The following is a 27,803-nucleotide window of genomic DNA, read 5'->3' as shown; positions in this document are numbered from 1 at the left end:
TTGGAAAGGACCTCAGAGCTCAGCCAGTCTCAACCTCCCTGCCATGGGCAGGGACACCTCCAGCTGGAACAGGTCACTCAAGGCCTCATCCAGCCTGGTCCTGAACACCTCCACAACCTCCCTGGAGGTGTTCAAGGCTAGGGGGTTGGAACTGGGTGATTTTTAAGGTCCCTTCCAAGCCAGACCACTCCATGAATCCTGCCCAGGGACACTCAGGCACAGGCACAGGAGGTTGTTCCTGAGCTCATGCTGGGAGGAGCAGCTGAGCTGAGCCCTGACCAGCAGCAGCAGCCCTGAGGTTTGGTGTGCTTTGGCCATGCTGATCTCTGTGCCTAGCAGGAGAGCTGAGCTTCATCATCCCACCACTGGAGCCAGGCTTTCAGGGACAAGTGTCTCTAATTATTAATTAGCTGATGAGGGAGTCTTAATGCCTCAGCACAGCTCTCCTGTTGCCTGTGACACTTAACTGGCACAGGGGAGGGGAAGGCTTAGTGCTCCTGTTGCTGGCACACGTGCAAGAGCTGCTGTGCAGGAACAGGGAGCTGCAGGGTGGGCAAATCCTTGTCCCACATGGACCACAGAGCTGGAAGAGCAGGAGAAGCCAGGTGCTGCTGGTTGTTATCCAGCCTCACTCACCCCAGCTTCCACCAGTCTGCACCCTCACAGCCTTCAGCGCCCTCAGGATGCTTCAGCCCCATCAAACCCTCCCCAGCATTCACAGAGATCCTTTGGTTGGGAAGGGACCCTCAAGATCATCCAGATCCAATTCCTACTCCAGCACCTCCCATCAGCACAGGTTGCTCAGGGCTTCATCCAACCTGGGCCTTGGAACACCTCCCTGGGCAAACCTGTGCCAGGGGCTCACCACCCTCAACCTGTGCCAGTCTCTCACCACCCTCAACCTGTGCCAGTCTCTCACCACCTTCAACTTGTGCCACTCTCTCACCACCCTCAACCTGTGCCAGTCTCTCACCACCTTCAACTTGTGCCACTCTCTCACCACCCTCAACCTGTGCCAGTCTCTCACCACCCTCTCCCACCTTCAATCCATTCTCTCTTGTCCTGTCACAACCAGCCCTTGCTAAAAGTCCCTTCCTGGCTTTCCTGTGTCCCTGCACTGATGTAGACCTGCTGGAAAGCAGCTCTGTGGAGGTGTACCTGGCAGTGCTGGCAGACAGCAGCCTCTCAAAGCTCACCTGGACACCTTCCTGCACAGCCTGCCCCAGGTGAACCTGCTTTGGCATGAGGGCTGGACTGGATGATGCCCAGCTCCTACCCATTCTTTGCTTCTGTGATACTTTTGGAGGCTTCAACCTGCACAAACTCCTTGCAGAGACCCTTAGAAGGTTGCCACACCTCTGGATTGAAGCCTGGGCTGGGGATTGCTCCAGGTGAGGATGAGCCTGGAGTGGGAAATGGTTTTAAAGTGGAGCAAGATGGATGTAGATTGGACATCAGGAAGAAGTTCTTTACTCTGAGGGTGGTGAGACCCTGGCACAGGTTGCCCAGGGAGGTGTTCAAGCTGGATGAGGCTTTGAGCAGCCTGGGCTAGTGGGAAGTGTCCTTGCCCATGGCAGGGGTTTGGGACTGGATGAGCTTTAAGGTCCCTTCCAACCCAACCCATCCTGTGATGCTATGAAATAGAGGAGCTGGCTCCCAGATGTGTTCCTCTCCTGCCTTGCTCTGGAGGAATCTCACTCCCAGCTGCCTCTCAGCAGCCCAAAGCGTCCCCAGGAGCTGCCATCCAGCTGTGCTACACTGCACTCAGCTGGCACCCAGCCCCAGCAGCTCTCCTCCTCTGCCTCACCCCGAGGTGAGGTGTTCCCTGCTGCCACCTCAGCTCAGCCTCTGCTGGCTGCAGCAACCCAGGGCAGGAGTGAGCCCCACGCTGCTGAGTCAGGCAGCGCCGGGCTGCTGGCAGAGGCTGGCAGAGGGAAGGGTTAAGTGTGACTGGGAGGCTCTGACATTTTGCTAATGTGCTGTGTTAATTGATTCGCTCATTTCCATTTGTTCCTGTTAAAGAGAGACAGATGAGAGTGGTCCTGCAGAGCAGCGACTTGGCAGGGAGCGGCTCCGCTGCGTGCAGATGTGCTCCTGACTCATTTGTTACCCACAGCCAGCCCCAGCCTGGCCTGGGCATGCTGCTGGCTCCGGGGCCAGGAGACAGCAAAGCAGCACAGCCCTGGCAGCCCTCCTGGGCCACCAAGGCCACGTGCCCCAGCTCAGAGCAGCCTGCTCGGATTGACCCCAGCTGGGCAAGGGGGAGAGTAACAGCCAGAGAAAGGTAGGGGCTGGGAGGGAGCTCCAGAGATCCTCCAGCCCAAGCCCTGCCAGGGCAGCATCACCCAGGACAGGGCACACAGCAGCACAGCCGGGGGGGCTGGAAAGGCTCCACAGAAGGAGACTCCACAACCTCTCTGGGCAGCCTGCTCCAGGCTCCAGCACCCTCACACCAAGGAAGTTTCTCCTCATGCCCAGGTGGCACCTCCTGGGTCCCAGTTTGTGTCCATTGCTCCTTGCCCTACCCCAGGACACTGCCCAGAGCCTGGCCCCTGCCTCTTGCCCCCCACCCCTCAGCTGTTTGTAGCCACTGCTCAGATGCCCTCCCAGGCTGCTGCTCTCCAGGCTCAGCAGCCCCAGGGCTCTCAGCCTCCCCTCCTCACACAGAGCCCTGCAGCATCCTCACAGCCTCCCTTGGACTCTCTGCAGCAGTTCCCAGTCCCTCTTGAACTGGGGAGCCCAGAACTGACGCAGTACTCTGGGCATGAAGCACAAAGGGCATCCCAGGCTGACAGGGTCTGGGGAAGCAAGACCTGAGCAGCTCTGAGAGGGGCATGGAGCACGCAGGGAGTGTCCTCCACACCCAGTGTGGCTTCCCCAGCCCTTGAGACACGAGGCAGGAGCAGAGAGGAGGTGGGAGAAGAGAGCAGTGGCTGCAGTGTGGGTGAACTTCAGAGCTGGGCTCAGCCCAGAGGGCATTGCTGCCACATCTGTCTGTGGAGTGGGGGATGCCCAACAGGCTGCCACGAAGGTGTCTCCAAACACTGCCTTCCTGCCCACATCTCCACAGGGAGGAGGCACAAGTCCCAAGAAGAAGATGCCCACCAGCACCCTCCAGAAGCTGGGCACTGGGGCTGCCTGCTGCTGCCAGAGCAGCACAAAAGCCACAGTTGGCTCCTCTGCTTCTCCTGCCCCTTCCACTGCTTGTCCCCAAAGGAAGAGTGGCAAAGTGGGGAGAAGTCCCTGCCTGTCCATGCCAAGTGTGGGCAGCTCTGCTAGGACCTGATGAGAGCAAAAGGTGTGGAGGTTCCTTGGTGCCTGCCCACTGCCCCCTGGCACGGGGATGGATGGGCAGCCCCCAGCCCTGGCAGGGCAAAGTGCTGCATGGGGAGGGGACTTCAGCTTCTTTGCTGTGAGGGTGCTGGAGCAGGCTGCCCAGAGAGGCTGTGGAGGCTCCTCTGGAGAGCTTCCAGCCCCTCCTGGCCATTGTGCTGCTGGGCAAGCTGCTGTTGGTGCCCTGCTGGAGCAGGGGGGATGGACTGGATGAGCTCCAGAGGTCTCTGCCAACCCCCACTGCTGGGATTCTGCGCTTGGATGTGTCTGGGAGCACCTAAGGGCTGTGTGTGGCTGCTCCATCCAGAAGGGCCCTGGCTGGCAGGCACAGAAAGCAGGTGGCACCTCCCTTCTGGCTGCTTAGATGCTGTAGTTAATGTGCAGGTGCCATGGCCACCCTTGCCAGCTCCTAAGGCCACCCTTGCCAGCTCCTATGGCCACCTATGCCAGCTCCCTTGGCTCCTGTGCCAGCTCCCACAGCCAGCAAGGGAGTGAGGTTCTGCTGTCCTGTGTGCCCGGGCACTGCGTGGTGGTAGCCTGAGCTGGCAGCTTGTGCTCAGATGCCTCTGGCTGGTCCTGATGGGGCACCTGGGCCAAGCTGGCTGTGCTGTAGGCTGGGCACGCCTGGGTCAGAGCAGAGTCTGAGAGCTGGTGAGAGTCACAGACGCTCTGAAAGGCTGGCACAAGGGCAACCCTGCAGCAGGCAGATGCCCTGGAGCTGTGGCCACTGGCCCATGCACACCTCTCTACCCAGGGCATGTCTCTCCTGTGCCCATCTCCGGAGGCACCCAGCATGGCACTGAATCACAGACTGAGTTGGATTGGAAGGGACCTGAAAGTTCATCCAGTGCCACCTCCCTGCCATGGGCAGGGACACCTCCCACCAGCACAGGCTGCTCAGGGCTTCACCCAGCCTGGCCTGGGACACCTCCAGGGAGGAGACAGCCACAGCCTCCCTGAGCAACCTGTGCCAGTCTCTCCCCACCCTCACTGGAAAGAGCTGTGGGGCAGATTTTGCCCATGTCCAGCAGTATGGCTGGCAGTACCCATAAGCAAGGCTGCCAGTGCCCATCAGCATGGCTGGTGGTGCCCATAGCCATGGCTGACTGCCTGTCACAAGGTTTTCAGTGCCAATCATCAAGGCTGGCAGTGCCCATTACCATGCCTGGCAGTGCCCATCAGCATGGCTGGTGGTGCCCATCAGAATGGCTGACATTGCCCATCACATAGTTGGCAGTGCCTATCAGATGGCTGTCAGTGCCCATTACCAAGGCTGGCAGTGCCTATCACTATGGCTGGCAGTACCTATCACATGGCTGACAGCATTTGGCAGTGCCCATCAGAGTGGCTGGCAGTGCCCATCACATGGCTGGCAGTGTCTGGCAATGCCCATCACTATGGCTAGCAGTGCCCATCACATGGCTGGCAGTGTCTGGCAGTGCCCATCACTATGTGTGGCAGTGCCCATCACATGGCTGGCAGTGTCTGGCAGTGCCTATCACTATGTGTGGCAGTGCCCATCACATGGCTGGCAGTGTCTGGCAGTGCCCATCACTATGGCTGGTAGTGCCTATCACATGGCTGGCAGTGTCTGGCAGTGCCCATCACTATGTGTGGCAGTGCCCATCACATGGCTGGCAGTGTCTGGCAGTGCCCATCACTATGGCTGGCAGGGCCCAACATATGGCTGGCAGTGTCTGGCAGTGCCCATCACTATGTGTGGCAGTGCCCATCACTATGGCTGGCAGTGCCCATCACATGGCTGGCAGTGTCTGGCAGTGCCCATCACTATGGCTAGCAGTGTCTATCACCGCAGCTGGCAGTGCCCATCAGCAAGTCTGGCCGTGCCCATCACACGGCTGGCAGTGGCACAGCCCCTGGGGAGGGAAGGAGCAGGGATGGAGAGCAGGGCCCTTGGCTGCTGCCACTTCCTGCTGCCTCTGGGCCATGCGGCGTTGCCTTGGCAACTGCTGCCTGGCGCTGCTGAGGCGGAGCAGGGGGGGCTGGAGGAAGGAAAGCAGAGCAGTGACTGCCAGCTCCTCGGAGCAGACCGTGCCATGGCAGAGGGCTCCAGCAGGAAGGGCAAGGCTCAGATGGGGCACCCCTGCCCCAGCCTCCTGTGGGCACGGATTGTGCCAGCAGCTGCCCATGGTCCAGCGCTGATGAAGAGTGCCCAGCAGTGAGTGGGCTCCTGTTCCTCCCCCTCCTTGTGCCCTCCTCTGACCTTGGCATCAATCAGGAGCTTTGGCCACCCTCTGGCACGGTGTAGGCTTGGTTTGCCAGCTTGCAGGATCAGCCTTGCCCTGCAGGAAGGGCTTTGTGCCACCTGCACCCAGCACACTTCCCTTTGGCTCCTGGCTGTTTGCAGACCTGGGAATGGTCCTTCCTTAGCTCTTCCCAAACAGCTCAGCTGCTCCCCACCTGCAGGAGCCAGGGTGGGGCTGAATCACAGCATGGGTTGGGTTGGAGGGGACCTGAAAGCTCTGCCAGTGCCAACCTCCTGCCACGGGCAGGGACACCTCCCACCAGCACAGGCTGCTCAGGACCTCATCCAGCCTGGCCTTGAACACCTCCAGGGAGGTTGTGGAGCACAGAAGCACCCAAGGTGATCAAAGATCCCATTCTGTGCTTCTGTGCTCCACAACCTCCCTGGGCAACCTGTGCCAGTGTCTCACCACCCTCAACCTGTGCCAGGGTCTCCCCATCCTCACTCTCAACAATCTCTCCCTCACCTCCACTCTCACTCTCCCCTCTCCCAGCCCAAAGCCATTGTCCCTCCTCCTGGCACCCCCAGCCCTTGTCCAAAGTCCCTCCCCAGCTCTCCTGGAGCCACTTCAGGCACTGGAAGGTTGCTTTGAGGTCTCCTTGGAGCCTTCTCCAGGCTGCACAGCTCCAACTCTCCCAGCCTGCTCCCACGGGGGAGGTTCTGTAGCTTCTCATCTTCCTCATGGTCTCCTCTGGACCCTCCCCACAGCTCCATGACCTTCTCCTGCCAGGAGCTCTGAGCTGCACACACGAGCACTGCTCCTGCTCCTGTTCAGGCAGATGCTGCCTCCAACCCTTGCAGCAGACCTCAGGTTTGACCTCCCCAGCCCCTGTCCCCAGCAGCCCCAGCTGCAGTCCCAGTGCCCAGCCCCTGGTCGATTCTCCCCATGGGCTGTCTGCTGCTGCAGCACAAGCTCAGCCCTGCAGGCTGGTGGCAGAACCGGGGCTGGCTGTCCAAGAGGCTCTGGTCTGAAGCTAATTCCTCCCTCTGCCATGCCCCACAGCCCCGGGGCAGGGCAGCAGGGGCTGGCTCATCTGCCTGGGTTCAGACGTCTAGACAGAGAGCAGGGAGGGCTGGCTCGGGGGTGTCCTTCAGCCCAGGGCTGCCCAAAGTAGGTCAGAGGAGTCTGTGCTATCAGGAGCTGTTTATTGCTATTGCCTCTCCAGCATGGGACATCTGATTCGGGCTGAGCTGCCTCAGGCCAGGCAAGATGCTCACACCTCACCTTGCTAGCAGCCTTTGGCCCTCCTCTGTGCACTTCTTTGCCTCCCTGCCCACACATTCATGTTTGAGAGGACACATCTGGAGCAATGTGTCCAGTTCTGGGCCTCCCACTTCAAGAGGGACATAGAACTGCTGGAGAGAGTCCAGCACAGAGCCACAGAGAGGATGAAGGGAATGGAACAGCTCTGTTAGGAGCAGAGCCTGAGGGAGCTGGGGCTGGGAGCTGGGAGAGGAGAAGCTGAGAGGTGACCTCAGCAATGGTGATAAAGATGTGCAGAGGAGGCCAAGATGCTGAGAGGGCTGCAGCAGCTCTGCTCTGAGCACAGGCTGAGAGAGTTGGGGCTGTGCAGCCTGCAGAGGAGAAGGCTTCCAGGAGAGCTTGGAGTGGCCTTGCAGGATGTGCAGGGGGCTGCAGGAGGGCTGGGGAGGGACTGTTGAGAAGGTCTGGGAATGGCAGGAGGAGGAGGAATGGGTTTGAAGTGTGAGAGGGGAGCTTGAAAATGGCTGTGAGGAAGAAGTTGTTTGCAGTGAGGGTGGCAGAGCCTGGCACAGGTTGCCCAGGGGGCTGTGGAGTCTCCCTCTCTGCAGATACTCAACCCCCACCTGGATGTGTTGCTGTGTGCTCTGCTCTGGGTGCTCCTGCTCTGGCAGGGCTTGGGCTGGCTGAGCTCTGGAGCTCCCTTCCAGCCCCTGGCACTCTGTGGCTCTGTGAGGTGCCTGCAGGCTTTGCCGAGCTGCTCACACAGTGAGTGTCAGCTCAGGAGCAGTCCCAGGCAGCCCTCAGGGGTTCTTTGAGGACAGACAGAATCACAGGATCACAGAATCAAGTAGGTTGGAAGAGAGCTCCAAGCTCAGCCAGCCCAACCTAGCACCCAGCCCTGCCCAACCAACCAGACCATGGCACTAAGTGCCCCAGCCAGGCTTGGCTTCAACACCTCCAGGGATGGGGATTATACCACCTCCCTGGGCAGCCCATTCCAGTGCCAATCACTCTCTCTGCCAACAACTTCCTCCTAACATCCAGCCTCAACCTGCCCTGGCACAGCTTCAGGCTGTGTCACAGATCAGAGGCTCTGGCCCAGCATTTCAGACTAAGAAGGGTGGCATGGGCAGTGCCAACCATGGCTGCAGAGCTGAGGGTCACAGGCAGCAGGAATGGGTCACACTGCCCTTCAAATGAGAGACTTTCCAGATGTGCCCAACCCAAGGGCCACTTCTTCTAACCAGATGAACCAAATTCTCTCCTCCTACCATGAAACCATGGCCATGGAGCCAGCACTTAGGTTGGGCATTAGGAAGACCAAGAGAGTTGGGACTGTTCAGCCTGCAGAAGGCTCCAGGGAGACCTCAGAGCAGCCTTCCAGTGCCTGAACGGCTCCAGGAGAGCTGGGGAAGGATTGTAGGCAAGGGCTGGGAGTGGCAGGAGGAGGGACAATGGCTTTGAGCTGGGAGAGGGGAGAGTGAGAGTGGAGATTAGGAGGAAATCCTTTGCAGTGAGGGTGGAGAGACCCTGGCACAGGCTGCCCAGGGAGGCTGTGGCTGTCCCCTCCCTGGGGGTGTTCAAGGCCAGGCTGGACGAGGCCTTGAGTAGGACAGAGTTAGATTGGAGAGCAGGAGGAAGTTGTGCACAGTGTGGGTGGGGAGAGACTGGCACAGGCTGCCCAGGGAGGTCCCCATCCCTGGACACATTCAAGCTCAAGCTTGCTGTGGTGCTGAGCAGCCTGCTCTAGCTGGAGCTGTCCCTGCTGCCTGCAGGGGGGATGGGCAGGATGCCCTTGGAGGGTCCCTTGCAGCCCAATGCACTCTGTGAATCCAAGCTGCCTGTGCAGCTGAGGTGCTGAGCTCCCAGGCACTCTGCCTGCATCACCAAGGAGACCTTTGGGGTTGAAAGAGAGCAGAAGTGCTGTGAAGTTTACCTCTTTTGGGTGCTGAGAGCTGTAAACCCCTCCTGGGGCTTGCTGATGGCTCCTTCATTTTCCTGCCTTCCCATGCTGGGAACAGAACCAGCACTGAAGATCCCTGGAGCTGGGTAGGCTTAGACTGGAGATGAGGAAGGAATTGTTGAGAGTGAGAGGGGTGAGAGACTGGCACAGGTTGAGGGTGGTGAGAGCCTGGCACAGGTTGAGGGTGGTGAGAGCCTGGCACAGGTTGAGGGTGGTGTAGACTCTGGCACAGGCTTCCCAGGGAGGTTGTGGAGCACAGAAGCACAGAATGGGATCAAAGATCACATTGGGTGCTTCTGTGCTCCACAACCTCCCTGAAGGTGCTCAAGGCCAGGCTGGATGAGCAACCTGGAGGTGTCCCTGCCCATGGCAGGAGGTTGGCACTGGCAGAGCTTTCAGGTCCCTTCCAACCCAACCCATTCCATGATTCCATACTCTCACAGCTCTTTTCCAACTGAAACAATTCTCTGACTTCTCTCCCTCTGCACCCAGGCTCTGCAGTGCCCAAACCTGCATCTGCAACTCCTTTCTCCCCCACCCCCACCCCCACCTTGCCAGGCACCTGCCCTACCCCATAAATAATCAAATGCTTGTTTGGTCTCGGTGTAATTAAGCTCCTAACTCCCTGCTTGGCGACACTGCCCGGCCCTGGCTGCAGTGATTGATTGTGGGGGATTGTTTGAGGCTCTAATTGAGTGCTGGAGTTTGGCTCTGCTCTGACAGCTTCTCCCAGCAATGATCTGTTGATGCTGCAGAGCAGTTTGGGGGTGAGCGCCGGAGAAAGCAGCTTAATAACAGAGCTCAAGCTCCAAAGGCAGGGACCTGTTGAAGGTGCTGCTTGGGGAGGCTTTTTTTGTGCCCCTTTTCCTTCCCCCTCCTTGCAAGCAGAGCAGGAATCTCCCCAGGGATCAGCTCCTTTTCATGCTCTGAAGCCTCGCAAGCTGCTCCATTGGAGGGATTGCCGCAGGAAATCGTCTGAGGCTTGGAAGTTTCCTTCAAAGGATTTAACTCTCTGCGCCCCTGGGGGTGCTGAGTTGGCTCCCGGAGCTGTGATGCCCGCGGGGTGAGGCAGGAGCCGCTGGCAGCTGAGCCACAGCAGGGTTAGGCTGGAGCCAAGGGAGTCCTTCTGTAGGAGGCTGCTGAGAGTCTGGCCCAGGCTGCCCAGGGAGGCTGTGGCTGCCTCCTCTCTGGAGCCTGGCACAGGTTGAGGGTGGGGAGACCCTGGCACAGGTTGCCCAGGGAGGTTGTGGCTGCCTCCTCTCTGGAGCCTGGCACAGGTTGAGGGTGGGGAGACCCTGGCACAGGTTGCCCAGGGAGGTTGTGACTGCCTCCTCTCTGGAGCCTGGCACAGGTTGAGGGTGGGGAGACCCTGGCACAGGTTGCCCAGGGAGGTGTTGAGGACCAGGCTGGATGAGGCTCTGAGCAGCCTGTGCCAGGGGGAAGTGTCCCTGCAATGGCAGGGGGTTGGCACTGGCTGAGCTTTCAGGTCCCTTCAGGGATTCGGTGCCATGCTGCCAGTGTTGGGTGCCTCTGGAGATGGGTCCTGGGTAGAGAGGTGTGCGTGGGCCAGTGGGCACAGCTCCAGGCTTCAGCAGCTGAGTCTGGCTGAGGGCTGCCCCTGCCCGCTGCGGGAGCTGGCTGCAGGTGAGCTCTGAGCTGCCCTGCAGCCTGAGCTGCTGCAGGAGTCCACGGCCCTGTGCCAGCGCTGCCCTGGGCAGTGCCCGCAGCTCTGCCCACAGCCTGCTGGAAGCAGCCTGGGAGGTCAGCCCTCCGGGGGGGTCTGTGGGTGAGGGTGAGTGTGAGTGTGTGAGTGAGGGTGAGTGTGAGTCAGTGTGAGTCTGTGAGTGCATGAGAGTGAGAGTGAGTGTGTGTGTGAGAGTCAGTGTGAGCCTGAGTGCATGAGAGTGAGAGTGAGTGTGTGTGTGAGAGTCAGTGTGAGCCTGAGTGCATGAGAGTGAGTGTGAGTGTGTGTGTGAGAGTCAGTGTGAGCCTGTGAGTGCATGAGAGTGAGAGTGAGTGTGTGTGTGAGAGTCAGTGTGAGTCTGTGAGTGCATGAGAGTGAGTGTGAGTGTGTGTGAGAGTGAGTGTGAGTGTGTGAGTGCATGAGAGTGTGAGTGTGAGTGTGTGTGCAGATTAATGTGAGTCTGTGAGTGTCTGAGAGTGAGTGTGAGTGTGCCTGTGTGAGTGTCTGAGAGTGAGTGTGAGTGTGCCTGTGTGAGTGTGCCTTTGTGAGTGTCTGAATGTGCCTGTGTGTGTGAGTGTGCCTGTGTGAGTGTCTGAGTGTGAGTGTGAGTGTGCCTGTGTGAGTGTCTGAGAGTGAGTGTGAGTGTGCCTGTGTGAGTGTGCCTTTGTGAGTGTCTGAATGTGCCTGTGTGTGTGAGTGTGCCTGTGTGAGTGTCTGAGTGTGAGTGTCTGAGTGTGAGTGTGAGTGGCTGAGTGTGAGTGTGCCCGTGTGAGTGTGAGTGTGCCCCTCGGGCACGGTCCCGGGGCCAGCCCTGGCTCGGACTCAGCTCTCAGCTCCTCTCCCACAGGCTCAGTGCCTGCAGGGGAGGCTGCAGCGGCTCCTGGCAGCCTGGCACACTGCCCTGTGGCATTCTCCACCTGAACCTCCCCTGGCAGAACCTGAGGCCGTTCCTAGGGAGCAGAGCCCAACCCCCACCTCCCTGCGGCCCCCTCGGGGAGCTGCAGACAGCAGTGAGGTCTCCTTCAGCCTCCTCTTCCCCACGCCGAGCACCCTCAGCCCCTCAGCTGCTCCTCCCAGGACTTGTGCTCAAGATCCCCCCGGAGCCAGCGTGGCACAAAGGGCACAAAGCTTCAGCTGAGGCAGCCAAACCCACCCAGGGTTGCCGGGGGGGTCCCCTCTCTCTCGTGCTCTCCCCCCAGCTGCCTGCAGCAGGGAGCTGCAGCATCACCTCCTGCCCTCCCTGCGCTCTCAGCTGCACGCAGGAGATTCCCTTCAGCCCTTTCCAGCAGCATGAGGCTCTGCAGAGCTCTGCTGGGGAAAGCCTGAGGTGTCCTCAGCCCTGCAGCTTTCTCCTGCTCCCTCCCTGGCACCCCCAGCACCTCCTCCTGTTGCTTTGCCCTGCCTGGCACACACAGGCTCACAGAATGCAGACATCACCCAGTGCAACCCTGTGGCCAAGCAGGGTCACCCTGGTGGGCTGGGGAGACTCAACCCAATCTTACTGCCCCTCCTGAGGCACAACACTTGAAGAGCCATTCCAGGGACCACCTCTGGCCACTCTGCAGCCAGAACCACCTCCAGAGCTGTCTGCAGGTCGCCTGAGCCTGGACTCTGCAGCCAAGCAGGGGCAGGAGGTAGCCCTGCAGAGCAGCAGCAGAGCAGAGTCACACAGGGGGTGCTGGGCTCAAGCAGGGCTCCTGTGCAGGCCTCCAGGCTGTGCTGCACACCTGCACTGCTGGGCTGGGGCTGCCTGAGCTGGGGAGCAGCATGGGAAGCCTCCAGCACAGTGTGCTGGGCTCTGGCTCCCTGCCCTTGCCCAGGGCACAGGATGTGCTCAGGGACTCCAATGCCTGCTCCCAGCTCAGCACTGCACCGAAGGGCACAGCCTTGGAACAGCAGCTTGGGGGGGAGGGAGAGAGTCACCAGGCAGAGACATCTGTGCCAGCTGCCAGCCCAGGGAAAGGGCCTGGCAGTGCTGGAGAGCGTCCTGGGGTGGGGTGGGGTAGGGTGGGATGGGGTAGGATTGGGTGGGATGGGATGAGGTGGGATGGGGTGGGATGGGGTGGGATGGGATGGGATGAGGTGGGATGGGATGGGGTGGGTTGGGATGGGGTGGGATTGGGTGGGGTGGGATGAGATTGGGTGGGGTGGGATGAGATGGGGTGGGGTGGGATGGGATGAGATGAGGTGGGCTGGGGTGGGATGGGATGGGCTGGGCTGGGCTGGGCTGGGGTGGGGTGGGCTGGGGTGGGCTGGGGTGGGCTGGGCTGGGGTGAGATGCTTGCTTGCCACACCTGAGAGGAGAGCAGCAGATCCTAGAATCACAGAAAATGGAGGTTGGGAGTGGCCTCCAGAGATCCTCCAGCCCAGCCCCTGCCAGGGCAGCACCACCCAGGGCAGGGCACACAGCAGCACAGCCAGGGGGGGACGGACTTGGAAGCTCTCCACAGAAGGAGACTCCACAACCTCTCTGGGCAGCCTGCTCCAGGCTCCAGCACCCTCACACCAAGGAAGTTTCTCCTCATGCCCAGGTGGCACCTCCTGGGTTCCAGTTTGTGCTCATTGCCCCTTGGCCTGTGCCAGGGCACCACTGGCATTAGCCTGGCCCCTGCTTCTCGCCCCCCACCCTTTAAGTCTTTGCAAACATCGCTCAGACCCCTCTCAGGCTGCTGCTCTCCAGGCTAAGCCCCTCCCCGGGCTCCCCCAGCAGCGCTCCTCTGGGCTCTTCCCATCCCTGCAGGGCTGTGTCCATGGTGCTGGTGCAAAGCATCGCAGCCTCTCCCTCTCTCCCCATCTCAGCAGCATTAAGCTCCTTGCTTATCCCTCCTCCCCGCGAGCAAGGGCAGAAGGGACAGGAGCAGCTCTTTATCTGCCTCGCTCTGGTCTCTGGGGGTGCAGGAGAGCTGCCCCCAGCCCCCGCCCAGGCAGACACGCGTCTGACAAAGGCTTTGCTTGTTCCAACAGGGACCTCTCTCCTAACTCTGTGTTCTCTCTGCAGCTGCCGAGGCCTCTGGGGAGAAGCTTCAGATACCTGATCGCGGCAGACGCCCAGGGAGGAGCGCAGCGAGGCTGCTCCTGCTCCTCTCCCTCCTGCGGGCAGCGCCTGCCGAGCGCCTGAGCTGCCGCAGCTCCCTCCCCGTCCCAACACCTGCCCCTGCTGCTGCTTTCCAGCCAGCCCCACAGCCACAGGCTGGGCCAGAGAGGTCTGCAGGGCACTCACAGCTGGGTCACCTCGCAGCTGGCACCGCAGGGGCTGCAGCAGCTGCACCCTTAGCCAGCCTCAGCTGCTGCAGCCCTCTCAGGACAGCAAAAGGTCTCAGACACAAAAGGCTCCCCAGGGCTGGGACATTTGGTGCTGTGCAGCCTCTCATCAGGAGAGAGGATTTGTGCCCATGGGTGCAGGGAGCTGCCAGGGCTGTCTGCAGCAGTGGCTTGGCCCAACCCTGCTGGTGCTGTGCCCCAGAGCTCAGAGTCAGGGAGTGGTTGGACTCTGTGATCTCAAAGCCCTGGAGCAGTTCTGAGATGTGATGACCTCATGTAGAAATACAGCTGCAGAGCAGCAGCAGCCCTCCTGGGCCCCTCCCAGGGCTGCCCCTTCACATCCCATCCTGCTGGAGACATTGCAGAACGAGTTGGGCTGGAAGGGACCTGAAAGCTCAACCAGTGCCAACCCCCCCTGCAGTCAGCAGGACACCTCCCACCAGCACAGCCTGCTCAAGGCCTCATCCTGAACACCTCCAGGGAGGTTGTGGAGCACAGAAGCACCCAAGGTGATCAAAGATCACCTTGGGTGCTTCTGTGCTCCACAACCTCCCTGGGAAACCTGTGCCAGGGTCTCACACCCTCAACCTGTGCCAGTCTCTCACCCCCCTCAAGCTGTGCCAGGGTCTCACCACCTTCACTCTCAACAATCTCTTCCTCATCTCCACTCTCACTCTCCCCTCTCCCAGCTCAAAGCCATTGTCCCTCCTCCTGGCACTCCTAGTCCTTGCCCAGAGTCCCTCCCCAGCTCTCCTGGAGCCCCTTCAGGCACTGGTAGGTTGCTCTAAGCTCTCTTTGGAGCCTTCTCTTCTCCAGGCTGAACAGCCCCAACTCTCCCAGCCTGTCCCCACAGGAGAGGTTCTGCAGCCCTCTGTGCATCTTCATGTCCTGCTCTGGACCTGCTCCATCTGTTCCAGGTCCTTCTAATTGCTTTCCTTCAGACTTCCTTCCAGCTACACCCAGAGCAGGACTAGCATCAAGCCTTGTCCCCCCCCCCTTGCCACCCTCCTGGCCTTTGCCCTTGCCCTTTACACTCTGAATGCAGCCCATGGGAGGTCATTTGGCCCCTGCAGGGCTGCTGACCAATTCTGGAGCCCCCTGAGTTGTCATCAGGCTGCTACCTGTGCCAAAGCCACCCAGCACACAGTGCAGAGCCTGGGACAGGCTTCGGGGGGAACTGTTGTGACCTCCTTGGTAAAGTCCACTCAGGTTTGCTGCTGGGAAGTGCTGTGCAGCAACTGCAGTAGTGAACAGCTCAGAGAGAGAGCAGTGCACAGAGAGCCCAGCACGGGGAGGGGGTTCCAGTGCCCCTGGTTCCAGTGCTCCTGGTTCCAGTGCTCCTGGTTCCAGTGCTCCTGGGTGGCTCAGCCATGGGCACATCACAGAACTGCAGAATCCAGACACGGTGTGGGCTGGCAGGGACCTCTGGAGCTCAGCCAGCCCAGCCCCTGCTAGAGCAGGGCACCCACAGCAGCTTGCCCAGGGTCACAATGGTTGGGGGGGATTGGAAGCTCTCCACAGAAGGAGACTCCACAACCTCTCTGGGCAGCCTGCCCCAGGCCCCCAGCACCCTCACACCAAACAAGTTTCTCCTCCTGTTCAGGTGGAACCTCCTGGGTTCCAGTTTCTGCCCAGTGCCCCTTGTCCTGTCCTTGGGCACCACTGACAAGGGTCTGGCCCCAGCCTCCTGCCCCCTACCCTTTAGCTCTTGTGAGCACTGCTCAGTTCCCCCCTGGGGCTGCTCTCCTGCAGGCTCTCAGCCCCAGGGCTCTCAGCCTTTGCTCCTCAGAGCTGCTCCAGGCCCCTCAGCAGCTCTATGGCCTCTGCTGGACTCTCCAGCAGCTCTCTGTCTCTCTTCAGCTGAGCACAGTGCTGGAGAGGCACAGGAGTCTCTCAAGCCAGCTCTTGGCACTGCTGTGCCTGGGAGATGAGGAGGTGTTGGGGCTGGGCACTGGGCAGAGCCCTGGCAGTAGGCTGTTTGGAGGCAGCAGCTGGTTGAAGGAGCTGCTCTGTCAACTCTCCAGCTTTGGGCACGACAAATCCACAGCTGCACTTTGCTCAGAGCCCAGGCCAGAGCCTGCTGCCATCACTCCTCTCTGGGAGGGCTGCAGAACCCCAGCCCTGTGCTGTGGGGCTGTGCCCAGACCTCGGCCCTGTGGCTGCCTCATCTTCTTCTCTCACCCACTACATGCTGCAAAGGGCTGCAGAAGGTCAACCACACAGAGAGGGAGGTGGAAAATGTCCCCTGGACAGACCTCAGAGCCTCATTGCCTCCCACATGCCCTTGGAGTGTCTGAGCTTTGAGTGGGGATGGAGCAGGGATGGAGGCCAGGACCTGGGATCTCACATCCCACACTTTTGGCTGCCTTCTCAGAGCTCCAGCCCCAGCTCTGAGCACAGCACAGTCACAGAATGGAGTCTCAGGTTGGCACTGGACAATGTGGATGGCACTGGACAGGGGCAGGCAGGAGGTGACCCCAGAGGCGTTGGAGCAGGGAGCTTTGGGGGCAGCTTTGAGTTTGTCCCAGCAGCATGCTCAGGATCTCCATGTCTGTGCCCTGCAGGGGGGAATCTGAGTTGGAAGCACGAGAGGGAAGGGGCTGAGGGAGGCAGAGGGGGAGGCTGCTGACCCCAGAGAGGCTGCAGCCACCACATTCCCTGTCCCAGCACGGGAGGGCTTTGGCTTTGCTGTCAGAAGCATCTTAGCAGCTGGGTGGAGTTTGCACAGACAGAGGCACAGGAGAGGTTTGCTTGGGTGAGACCTTTAAGATCCTCAAGTCCAGCACTGCCAGGTCACCCCCAGACCCTGGCCCTCAGCACAGCTACACAGCTCTGGAGCCTCCAGGGATGGGAACTCCACCACTGCCCCAGGCAGCCTGGGCCACAACCCTTGCAGAGAAGAGATTATTCCATGTGTCCAACCCAAAGCAGCCTTGGTACAGCTTGAGGCCATTTGCTCTTCCCCTGCAGCTTGTTCCTAGGGAGCAGAGTCCAACCCCAGCTCACTGCAGCCTCCTCTCAAGGAGCTGTAGAGTAATGAGGTCTCCTCTCAGCCTCCTCTTCTCCAGCTCCCTGAGCTGCTCCTCCCCAGCCCTGTTCTCCAGACCCTTCCCCAGCTTTGTTACCCTTCTCTGGACCTTCTCCAGCCCCAAAATATCCTTCTTGGAGTGAAGGGCCCAATCCTGACCCCAGGACTTGAGTTGTGGTCTCACCAGTGCTGAGTGCAGTGGGACAATCCCTGGCTGGTCCTGCTGGCCACACTATGGCTGGCAGCAGCCAAGATGCTGGTGGCCTTCACACACAAACATTCTGCTGGGGTGGGTGCAGAGGAAGCCACAGAGGTGTCCAGAGGGTGCAGAACCTCCTCTGTGGGCACAGGCTGGGAGAGTTGGGGCTGTGCAGCCTGGAGAAGAGAAGGCTCAGGTTGAGGGTGGTGAGAGCCTGGCACAGGTTGAGGGTGTGAGTCACTGGCACAGGATTCCCAGGGAGGTTGTGGAGCACAGAAGCACCCAATGTGATCTTTGATCACATTGGGTGCTTCTGTGCTCCACAACCTCCCTGAAGGTGTTCAGGACCAGGCTGGATGAGACCTTGAGCCCCCTGTGCTGGTGGGAGGTGTCCCTGCCCGTGGCAGGGGGTTGGAGCTGGGTGAGCTTTGATGCATCTTCCCACTCAAGCCACTCTAGGACTGCACTGGGATCTTTCATCTCTCTCTCTCAACCCATCCCTCTCCCCCCAGCTCTCTCGGTGCCCAGGAGGGGAGAGCAGCTGCCTGCATTGTCTGCCTGGGAAGTGCTCCTGCACTGCTGGATTTGCAAAACAACTGATTAAAGACAATGCAATTCATTATTCCTTGATGAAAGAGTGGGAATTGCCCTGCGAGCTGCAGAGGTGCAGCAGGGGCAGACCAAACCCCAGCCGCAGCTCAGCTCTGCTCCGGGAGCAGGGAGGTGAAGTGCCGAAAGCAAGCCCCAGCCGCAGCGGGCAGGGCTGGCCCCGGCGGGCTCCTGCTGGCAGCGCTGCTGTGCAAGAGATGCCCCCAGTGCTCCGCAGAGACCCCCACTGCTCCACAGAGACCCCCAGTGCTCCACAGAGACCCCCACTGCTCCACAGAGACCCCCAGCGCTCCACAGAGACCCCCACTGCTCCACAGAGACCCCCCAGTGCTCCACAGAGACCCCCACTGCTCCACAGAGACCCCCAGTGCTCCACAGAGACCCCCACTGCTCCACAGAGACCCCCAGCGCTCCACAGAGACCCCCACTGCTCCACAGAGACCCCCAGTGCTCCACAGAGACCCCCACTGCTCCACAGAGACCCCCACTGCTCCACAGAGACCCCCCAGTGCTCCACAGAGACCCCCAGTGCTCCACAGAGACCCCCACTGCTCCACAGAGACCCCCCAGTGCTCCGCAGAGACCCCCAGCGATGCACAGAGACCCCCAGCGATCCACAGAGACCCCCCAGTGCTCCACAGAGACCCCCAGCGATCCACAGAGACCCCCAGTGCTCCACAGAGACCCCCAGTGCTCCACAGAGACCCCCACTGCTCCACAGAGACCCCCCAGTGCTCCACAGAGACCCCCACTGCTCCACAGAGACCCCCAGTGCTCCGCAGAGACCCCCAGTGCTCCACAGAGACCCCCACTGCTCCACAGAGACCCCCAGTGCTCCACAGAGACCCCCCAGTGCTCCACAGAGACCCCCAGCGCTCCACAGAGACCCCCAGCGATCCAGAGACCCCCCAGTGCTCCACAGAGACCCCCAGCACTCCACAGAGACCCCCAGCACTACACAGAGACCCCCAGCACTTCACAAGGACCCCCAGTAACCCACTGAGTCCTCCAAAAACCCACAGAGACCCTAGCAACCCCCAGAGACCCCCAGCAACTCATCGATACCCTCAGCATCCCACAGAGACCCCCAGCATCCCCCAAAGACCTCCAGCACTCCACAGAGACTCCCAGCACCCCACAGAGACCCCCAGCAACCCAGAGACCCCCAGCAGCCTGCAGAGACCCCCAGCACCCCCAGAGACCCCCAGCAACCCATTGAGACCCCCAACAACCCAGAGACCCCCAGCAACCCAGAGACCCCCAGCAACCCCCAAAGACCTCCATTGCTCCACAAAGACCCCTAGCACCTCCCAGAGACCCCCAGCACTCCACCAGGACCTTCAGTATCACACCAAGACCCCCAGCACCCCCCAGGGACCCCCAAGCAGAGGTGAGGAGCAGCAGCTGGCAGTGGCTGCCCCCACAGAGCCCTTCCTCTCCATCTGCTGTGCCCCGGGCTGGGTGTGGGCCTCCAGCTGTGCTTACAGCATCTTCCATCAGCCCGGGGTGGGGTGCAGGAAGTGCCCACACCCTGGCACCACCCCTGGGGACAGCCCTGGAAAGTCTGAGGTCCCTCGGAGGGGAAGCTGTGGGCCAGCCCTCCTCATCCTCACCGCTGCTGCTCTCAGAGGGGATGAGGATTTGTCTCCAGCTCCTCCCAGGGACTGGCACCAATGCCCTGCCCTGCTGCTGTGGGCAGCACCATGTGCGGCCACGGGGACACCAGATGGGCTCCCAGGATGTCCCCCACACAGCTGCTGGTGCCCTGTGTGCCAGCTGCACTTCAGCCTCTGTTTTGTCCCCAGGCCAGGCTCCTGGGGGTGTCTGCTCCCCACCACTCTCCACACACCTCCCCCAGCATCCTCGGCCATACAATCACAGAAGCAGGCAGGGCTGGAAGGCACCACAAGGAGCAGCCAGCCCCAACCCCTGCCGTGGGCAGGGACACCTCACACCAGAGCAGGCTGCCCACAGCCTCACCCAGCCTGGCCTTAAACACTGCCAGGGATGAGTCCTCAACCACCTCCCAGAGCAACCTATTCCAGGGTCTCACCATCCTCCTGCTGAACAACTTCTTCCTCACATCCAGTCTGACTCTGCCCACTTCCAGCTTTGCTCCATCCCTCCTAGCTCCATTCCTCTGCCCAATGTGCTCCTTTGGATGGCTCTCACCTGCCACCTCTCCATCATCTGTTCCCTTCCTCACCACCAGTTCCTGCCTCATAAAAGCACAGTCACCCAGCCCAGCCTAGCCCCCAGCCCTGCCCAACCAACCAGACCATGGCACTAAGTGCCCCAGCCAGGCTTGGCTGCAACACCTCCAGCCACACAGACTCCACCACCTCCCTGGGCAGCCCATTCCAATGCCAATCACTCTCTCTGACAACAACTTCCTAACAACATCCACCCTAGACCTGCCCTGCCACAGCTTCAGGCTGCATCCCCTTCTCCTGGCCCTGGCTGCCTGGCAGCAGAGCCCAACCCCACCTGGCTACAGCCTCCCTGCAGGCAGCTGCAGGCAGCAATCAGCTCTGCCCTGAGCCTCCTCTGCTGCAGGCTGCACCCCCCCAGCTCCCTCAGCCTCTCCTCACAGGGCTGTGCTCCAGGCCCCTCCCCAGCCTTGCTGCCCTTCTCCAAACACCTTCCAGCACCTCAACATCTCTCTGCAATGGAGGAGCCCAGAGCTGGACACAGCACTCCAGGGGTGGCCTGAGCAGTGCTGAGCACAGAGGCAGAAGAACCTCCCTTGTCCTGCTGCCCACACTGCTCCTGAGCCAGCCCAGGATGCCATTGGCTCTGCTGCCCACCTGGGCACTGCTGCCTCCTCTGCAGCTCCTCTCTGCCACCACCCCCAGGGCCCTCTCTGCCTGGCTGCTCTCAGCCACTCTGGCCCCAGCCTGCAGTGCTGCTTGGGGTTGTTGTGGCCAAAGTGCAGAACCTGCCCTTGGCCTTGTTCAGTCTCATCCCCTTGGCCTCTGCCCACCCATGCAGCCTGTCCAGGTCCCTCTGCAGGGCTCTGCTACCCTCCAACAGCTCCACAGCTGCTCCTAGCTTGGTGTCCTCTGCAAACTGACTGCTGCTGGACTCAGCCCCCTGACCCAGAGCATCAATAAAGATATTTCCCTGCTGCTCTGGATCCTTTCACCATCAGCTCTCTCTGCCCAGCACAGCTACTCCCCTCTGCTTTCCCCTTTAAGCTGCCCAACAGCAGCCACCTCTCAGCTCTCAGGGATGTTCACCTCCCTCACGTTGCTCCACAACCTCCCTGGGCAACCTGTGCCAGTGTCTCACCACCCTCAACCTGTGCCAGGCTCTCACCACCCTCACTCTCAAGAATCTCATCCTCATCTCCAGTCTCAAAGCCATTGTCCTTCCTCCTGGCACTCCCAGCCCTTGTCACAAGTTCCTCCCCAGCTCTCCTGGAGCCCCTTCAGGCACTGGAAGGTTGCTCTGTTCTCATCTCCAGGCTTCACAGCCCCAACTCTCCCAGCCTGTCCCCACAGCAGAGGTGTTTCAGCCTCCTCATCATCTTTGTGGGCTCCTCTGGTCCCTCTGCAACAGCTCCAGGTCCTTTTTGTTCTGGGGGCAGGGCAGCAGAGCTGGCTGCAGTGTTGCAGGTGAGGTCTCAGCAGAGCAGAACAAAGGGACATCTCCTTCCACCTGCTGGCCCCAAATCCCTTGCTGCAGCCCAGCACACTCTTGGCTCTTTGGGCTGCTGCAGCACCTTGCCAGCTCCTGTCCTGCTTCTCATCACCCCCAGGTTCTTCTCTGCAGGGCTGCCCTCAACCCCACTCTGTATTTGTGTTTGGGGTTGCCCCAACCCAGCTGCAGGACCTTGCACTTGTCCTCGTTCAACTCCCTGAGGTTGGCTTGGGCTCAGCTTTGCAGCCTATCAGGGTCCCCCTGGCTGGGTCCTTCCCTCCAGCCTGGCAGTCAGGCCACACAGCTTGGTGCCATCTGCCAACTTGCAAGGGTGCCTCAAACCCTCTCCTCGTGTCCCTGGTGAAGATGAGCAGCACTGAGGGTCCCCACCCAGATCTCCTGTGGATCATCCGTGGGCAGCTGCCAGGGGCACAGCCCTGCGCTTCCCTGGGCATCACTCCACGTGTCCCTGCTCCACCCACACTGCTCCCCAGCCTTTCTGCTGCCTGTTTGTGTGCCTGTGTCATTGCCTGTGCCAGTGCCAGTTCTGCTGCCAGTCTGCCTCCAGAGCAGGGAGAATGCAGGGTGCAGCTGAAGCCCAGCTCCTGCCTGGGGAGCGTGGGCAGCGCGGGGCACGGGGAGGGGCTGCTGCCTCCTCCTCTCTGGCAGCTGGGGGCTGTTGATTTGATTTATTTCTGCTATTCTGAGTTTTAGCCAACGTGGGACTGGAGCCTACCCCGTGCCTGGTGTGCGTGGAACCAGTCCAGGCCCCACATGCCACCTGCTGCAATGTGCTCACCACACGAGTGGCACAAACAAAGCCTCCAGGCAGTGCTTGCTGCTTGTGCTGCTGCACCCATGGGGATCTCCCCTGGCCCTGCCCTGAGCTGCCCATGCCAGCCCTGTCACTCTGAGCCCCCCACGGACCCTGACACAGGGGCTGAGGTCTGGGCAGGTCTCTGTGGAGCTTCCCACAGGGTCTCAACCTCTGGGTCGCCACCATCAAGTCTCTTAGGCTTATCTCTTTCAGTGCTTCTCAGTGTGGGAGGGAGACCTGCCCTGGGGGCTTGCCCACGGTGTGGGTGCTGTAGCTCCAGGAGGGGAAACCCAAAAGCTGTCATGGGTTACAGTTGTAGTCTGAGTTGTTTGAGTTGCAAAAGCTCTCTGAGCTCATCCAGTCCAACCTTCAAGCCAGCACCACCACAGCCACTGAGCCCTGGCCCCAGGTGCCATGGCCACATGGCTCTGGAACACCTCCAGGCATGGGCACTCCACCACCTGCCTTGTCAGCCTCTGCCAATCCCTCACCACTCTTGCAGTAAAGGAATTCTTCCTCATCTCCAACCTAACCTCCCCTGGCACAGTTTCAGGCCATTTCCTCTCCTTCTATTACCTGAGACTGGGGAGCAGAGCCCAACCCCCACCTCACTGCAGCCTCCTCTCAGGGAGCTGTAGAGAGCAATGAGGTCTCCTCTCTCCCAGGCTGAGGGAGGTGGCAGCTGGCAGCAGAGCAGCCTGAGGGCTGCCCCCAGTGCTGTGCTAAGGATGTGCAGGGCAGTATCAAGAGGACTCAGCCAGGCTCTGCCCAGGGGTGGCCAAGGGCAGCACAAGGGGCACTGGGTGCCAGCTGCAGCAGAAGAGGTGCCAGGGGAAGAGGAGGGGAAACTTTCACTGTGAGGGTGCTGGAGCCTGGAGCAGGCTGCCCAGAGAGGTTGTGCAGTCTCTTGCGCTGGAGCCTTTCCAGACCCCCCTGGCTGTGTTCTGTGTGCCCTGCCCTGGCTGATGCTGCTCTGGTGGGGGGCTTGGACTGGCTGATCTGCAGAGCTCCCTTCCAGCCCCTATCACTCCGGTGCTGTGATCAGCTGCTGCCCTCCTTCTGGAGCCCTGAGCTGGAGAAACAAAGCAGGAAAAGTTTCACTGCTCATGGCCTGGTTTGGTGTTTTTCTTTTCCCTAATTCCAGTTAGAAAAGAAGAAGAAGGAGAAGGAGAAGAAGGAGAAGAAGAAGAAGAAGGAAAAGGAGAGGGAGGAGAAGGAGAAGGAGGAGGAGGAGGAGGAGGAGGAGGAGGAGGAGAAGGAGGAGGAGGAGGAGAAGAAGGAAAAGGAGAAGGAGAAGGAGAAGGAGAAGGAGAAGGAGAAGGAGAAGGAGAAGAAGGAAAAGGAGAAGGACAAGGAGAAGGAGAAGGAGAAGGAGAAGGAGAAGGAGAAGGAGAAGGAGAAGGAGAAGGAGAAGGAGAAGGAGGAGAAGGAGAAGAAGGAAAAGGAGAAGGAGAAGGAGAAGGAGAAGGAGAAGGAGAAGGAGAAGGAGAAGGAGAAGGAGAAGAAGGAGACAGAGAAGGAGAAGGAGAAGAAGGAGAAGAAGGAGAAGAAGAAAGAAGAAGGAGAAGGAGGAGAAGGGGGGAAGGAGGAGAAGGAGGAGAAGGAGGAGAAGGAGAAGGAGAAGGAGAAGGAGAAGGAGAAGGAGAAGGAGAAGGAGAAGGAGAAGGAGAAGGAGAAGAAGGAGACAGAGAAGGAGAAGGAGAAGAAGGAGAAGAAGAAAGAAGAAGGAGAAGGAGGAGAAGGAGGAGAAGGAGGAGAAGGAGGAGAAGGAGGAGAAGGAGGAGAAGGAGAAGGAGGGGAAGAAGAAGAAGAAGAAGAAGAAGAAGAAGAAGAAGAAGAAGAAGAAGAAGAAGAAGAAGGAGAAGGAGAAGGAGAAGGAGAAGGAGAAGGAGAAGGAGAAGGAGAAGGAGAAGGAGAAGGAGAAGGAGAAGGAGAAGGAGAAGGAGAAGGAGAAGGAGAAGGAGAAGGAGAAGGAGAAGGAGAAGGAGAAGGAGAAGGAGAAGGAGAAGGAGAAGGAGAAGGAGAAGGAGAAGGAGAAGGAGAAGGAGAAGGAGAAGGAGAAGGAGAAGGAGGAGAAGGGGAAGAAGAAGGAGAAGAGGAAGAAGAAGAAGAAGAAGAAGAAGAAGAAGAAGAAGAAGAAGAAGAAGAAGAAGAAGAAGAAGAAGAAGAAGAAGAAGAAGAAGAAGAAGAAGAAGAAGAAGAAGAAGAAGAAGAAGAAGAAGAAGAAGAAGAAGAAGAAGAAGAAGAAGAAGAAGAAGAAAGAAGAAGAAGCAGCAGCAGCTAAAAAAAGCAAGGCCAAGGCAGGGCTGGAGAGGGAGGGTGCAGGAGCCTGGCTGGTGGGGCCAGCTCACCACGCTTGTTTTTGCACCCATTTCCTGACCATTCCCACTAATCACACACCATGAAATGAAGCAGTTTGCAAACACCCCATGGGCTGGAAGCTGTTTGCATAAACTGCTCCGTGAGCACTCACAGATAACAAATTCATTTGCTGAAATCAGGATCAGCTTCCCAGCAGCTCACAGGATGGGAAACAACCAAACACATAAATAAAGCAACAAAATAAACCCCCCCCAAACAACAACCAAACCTTCAGTGAGGCTCCCACCAGGAGCTTCTCCCTTGCAGGACCACAGCATCAGCTGGGGTGTGCGGGGGATGGTACCAGAAGGGTTGCATCAGTTTGTGGAGCAGTCAGAAAGAGGCAGGGTTGGTTGTGGTGCTTCTGTTTGGGTTGTGGCACCCAATACAAAGGTTGTGTCGGGGGGGGCAGAGGGCTTCAGGTTGCAGATCCAAGCTGGGTCTACAGCTAAGGTTCTTCAGGCTGGAGGAATTGGGGCTCAGGTTGGGAGAGTTGGGGCTGAGCAGCCTGGAGAAGAGAAGGCTGCAGGGAGACCTCAGAGCTGCATTTCAGTGACTGAAGGGGACCTGCAGGCAGACTGGGGGGGGGACTATTCAGAAGGGCTTTTGGGAATAGGTTGAGGGCAATGGTTTGGAGCTGAGGCAGGGCAGAGTTAGATTGGAGAGCAGAAGGAAGTTGTGCACAGTGTGGGTGGGGAGAGACTGGCACAGGCTGCCCAGGGAGATCTCCATCCCTGGACACATTCAAGCTCAAGCTTGCTGTGGTGCTGAGCAGCCTGCTCTAGCTGGAGCTGTCCCTGCTGCCTGCAGGGGGGTTGGGCAGGATGCCCTTGGAGGGTCCCTTGCAGCCCAATGCACTCTGTGAATCCAAGCTGCCTGTGCAGCTGAGGTGCTGAGCTCCCAGGCACTCTGCCTGCATCACCAAGGAGACCTTTGGGGTTGAAAGAGAGCAGAAGTGCTGTGAAGTTTACCTCTTTTGGGTGCTGAGAGCTGTAAACCCCTCCTGGGGCTTGCTGATGGCTCCTTCATTTTCCTGCCTTCCCATGCTGGGAACAGAACCAGCCCTGAAGATCCCTGGAGCTGGGTAGGCTTAGACTGGAGATGAGGAAGGAATTGTTGAGAGTGAGAGGGGTGAGAGACTGGCACAGGTTGAGGGTGGTGAGAGCCTGGCACAGGTTGAGGGTGGTGTAGACCCTGGCACAGGCTGCCCAGGGAGGTTGTGGAGCACAGAAGCACAGAATGGGATCAAAGATCACATTGGGTGCTTCTGTGCTCCACAACCTCCCTGGAGGTGCTCAAGGGCAGGCTGGATGAGCAACCTGGAGGTGTCCCTGCCCATGGCAGGAGGTTGGCACTGGCAGAGCTTTCAGGTCCCTTCCAACCCAACCCATTCCACAACTCAGTGGAATCACAGAAGCCCAGAATGTGGTCCCAGGGGGGTTAGATTGTAGATGATCAGAGGCTGAAGAATCTCTGCTATGGGGACAGGTTGGCAGAGTTGGGGCTGTGCAGCCTGCAGAAGAGAAGGCTTCAGGGAGACATTAGAGCAACCTTCCAGTGCCTGAAGGGGCTGCAAGCAGGCTGCAGAGGGACTGTTCCCAAAGGCCTGCAGGGACAGGACCAGGGCAATGGTTTGGAATGAGAGCAGAGCAGATTGAGGTTGGATGTGAGGAACAAGTTCTGCAGCAGGAGGCTGCTGGAGCACTGCAGCAGCTGCCCAGGGAGGTGGCTGAGGCTCCATGCCTGGAGAGACTGAAGGTGAGGCTGGAGAGGGCTGTGGGGACCTGCTCTAGAGGAGGATGTCCCTGCTGAGTGCAGGAGTTGGGCTGGATGAGCTTTGGAGCTCCCTTCCAGCCCAGCTCATTCTGTGATTCTGTGCCAAGAGGGCCAAGAACAAAGCTGCCAAAGAGGCAGAGATGTGGTGCTGAGGGACATGGCTCAGTACCAGCATGGTGGAGATAGAGAATGGTTGGGCTGGATGCTCTCAGAGCTCTTTTCCACCCAAAACCATTCACTGGTTCTGTGACTCCTGGGCTCTGGGGTGGGCCAGAGGGCAAAGAGAGGCCAAGAGATGAGCCTGCAATCAGCTGCCGTGACCCCAGCACCAGGACCTCCTCCTTTCTCCTCTGCTTGCCCCTGTCCTGGCTAGCAGTGCCCACAGGGGAGCCCACCCCTACCCCCTACCCCCCACACCCCCCTCCACCACAGGGCTCAGACTTTCCAGGAAGGAACTGAGCTCCAGGAATGAAAAAAGGCTTTGCAGTGAGATGTGACAAGAAAGAAAAGGAAGCAAATGCCTTCAAACGAAGCTCCTTCATCTCCCCAGCAGCTCACCTTCCCGGCGGCTTCACTCAGCTCCCAGCCCCTGGAAAGGAAGGAGGAGAAGAAGGGGAAAGAAAAAAAAGAAATGAATCAAAAAAAAAAAAAAAAAAAGGCAGTTAGGAACTTGCTGAATAAATCATCTCCAGCCCCTCCCCTCCCCCCCGCCTGCCTTTTGTGCGAATCAAAGGCTGGGAGCTGCCAGGAGCTGCCAAGGGTGCCCCCAGCCCCCCAGCCCTGCCGCTCCTCACGGCCCCCGTCCTTGGGAACTTGGCGGGGAGAAGGAGCTGGTTTCAGAGGCAATCAAACTGTGACAGCCCTGCCGGAGGGACCTGGGGTGGGGGGGTGGGGGGGGATGGGGATGGGGAGGGAGCGGGGAGCGGCAGCTCTGCTGCTGTCGCTCCTGCAGGCGCTGGCTGCCTGCTCCCCGTGGGTCTTGTAGTTTGGAAACAAGGTAGGGAACATGTGGGGAAGGCTGATAATGGGCACAGAGGCTGTGATTAAGTGAGCCCAGCAAATTGAGATGCTTAGACAATTAGTAATCCTGGCGTGAAAGAAAGGGGAGGGGGGGGGGGGGGGAGGGGGGAAAAGAAACCAACCCTGGAAGAATCAAAGGCAGGCGCCGGGAGGGTGGCTTTTATTTATCTCATTCCATCCCCCTCCAGCCCCACCCCCTGCCCCAGCCCCAGCCTGCTCATTTCTGCTGCTTCTGCCAGTTGGAGCTGAAGCAAAGAGCCAAGGCAGGAGCACTGGAGGGTGGTTGGCACTGGAATGGGCTGCCCAGGGAGGTGGTGGAGTGGCTGTCCCTGGAGGTGTCCAAGCCAAGCCTGGCTGGGGCACTGAGTGCCATGGGCTGGGGCACTGGCTGGGGCTGGGTGCTAGGCTGGGCTGGCTGAGCTTGGAGCTCTCTTCCAGCCTGCTTGATTCTGTGATTCTGATTCTGTGATTTGCTCCCTGCTGCTCAAAGCCTCATCCAGCCTGGCCTTGAACACCTCCAGCAGCACCTGCACTTCAACCTCTCTCCATCCTGCTCTCCACCTCCACCAGCCACAGATGAGGCAGAACAAAGCATCTGCTGAGCCTGTGCTTCCCCAGGCTGAGCTGTGGGAAGCAGGGC

General features: G+C 59.5%; 1 long non-coding RNA gene across 1 annotated transcript in view; it reads right to left on the bottom strand.

The window, feature by feature from the left end:
• LOC135190887 (uncharacterized) overlaps positions 1 to 26,735 on the bottom strand; it is a 34,941-nt gene extending 8,206 nt beyond the window's left edge. Inside the window, exons 1-3 of the long non-coding RNA XR_010308667.1 lie at positions 26,702 to 26,735; positions 25,339 to 25,462; positions 8,740 to 8,863 (exon numbers count right to left, since the gene is read on the bottom strand). This is a non-coding gene — a long non-coding RNA (uncharacterized LOC135190887). The remainder of the gene's footprint in view (positions 1 to 8,739; positions 8,864 to 25,338; positions 25,463 to 26,701) is intronic.
• Between the last annotated feature and the right edge of the window lie 1,068 nt (positions 26,736 to 27,803).

Source organism: Pogoniulus pusillus, chromosome 37, assembly GCF_015220805.1.
Source record: "Pogoniulus pusillus isolate bPogPus1 chromosome 37, bPogPus1.pri, whole genome shotgun sequence".
NCBI lineage: Eukaryota > Metazoa > Chordata > Aves > Piciformes > Lybiidae > Pogoniulus > Pogoniulus pusillus.
This window is presented reverse-complemented; position numbering and strand designations above follow the sequence as displayed.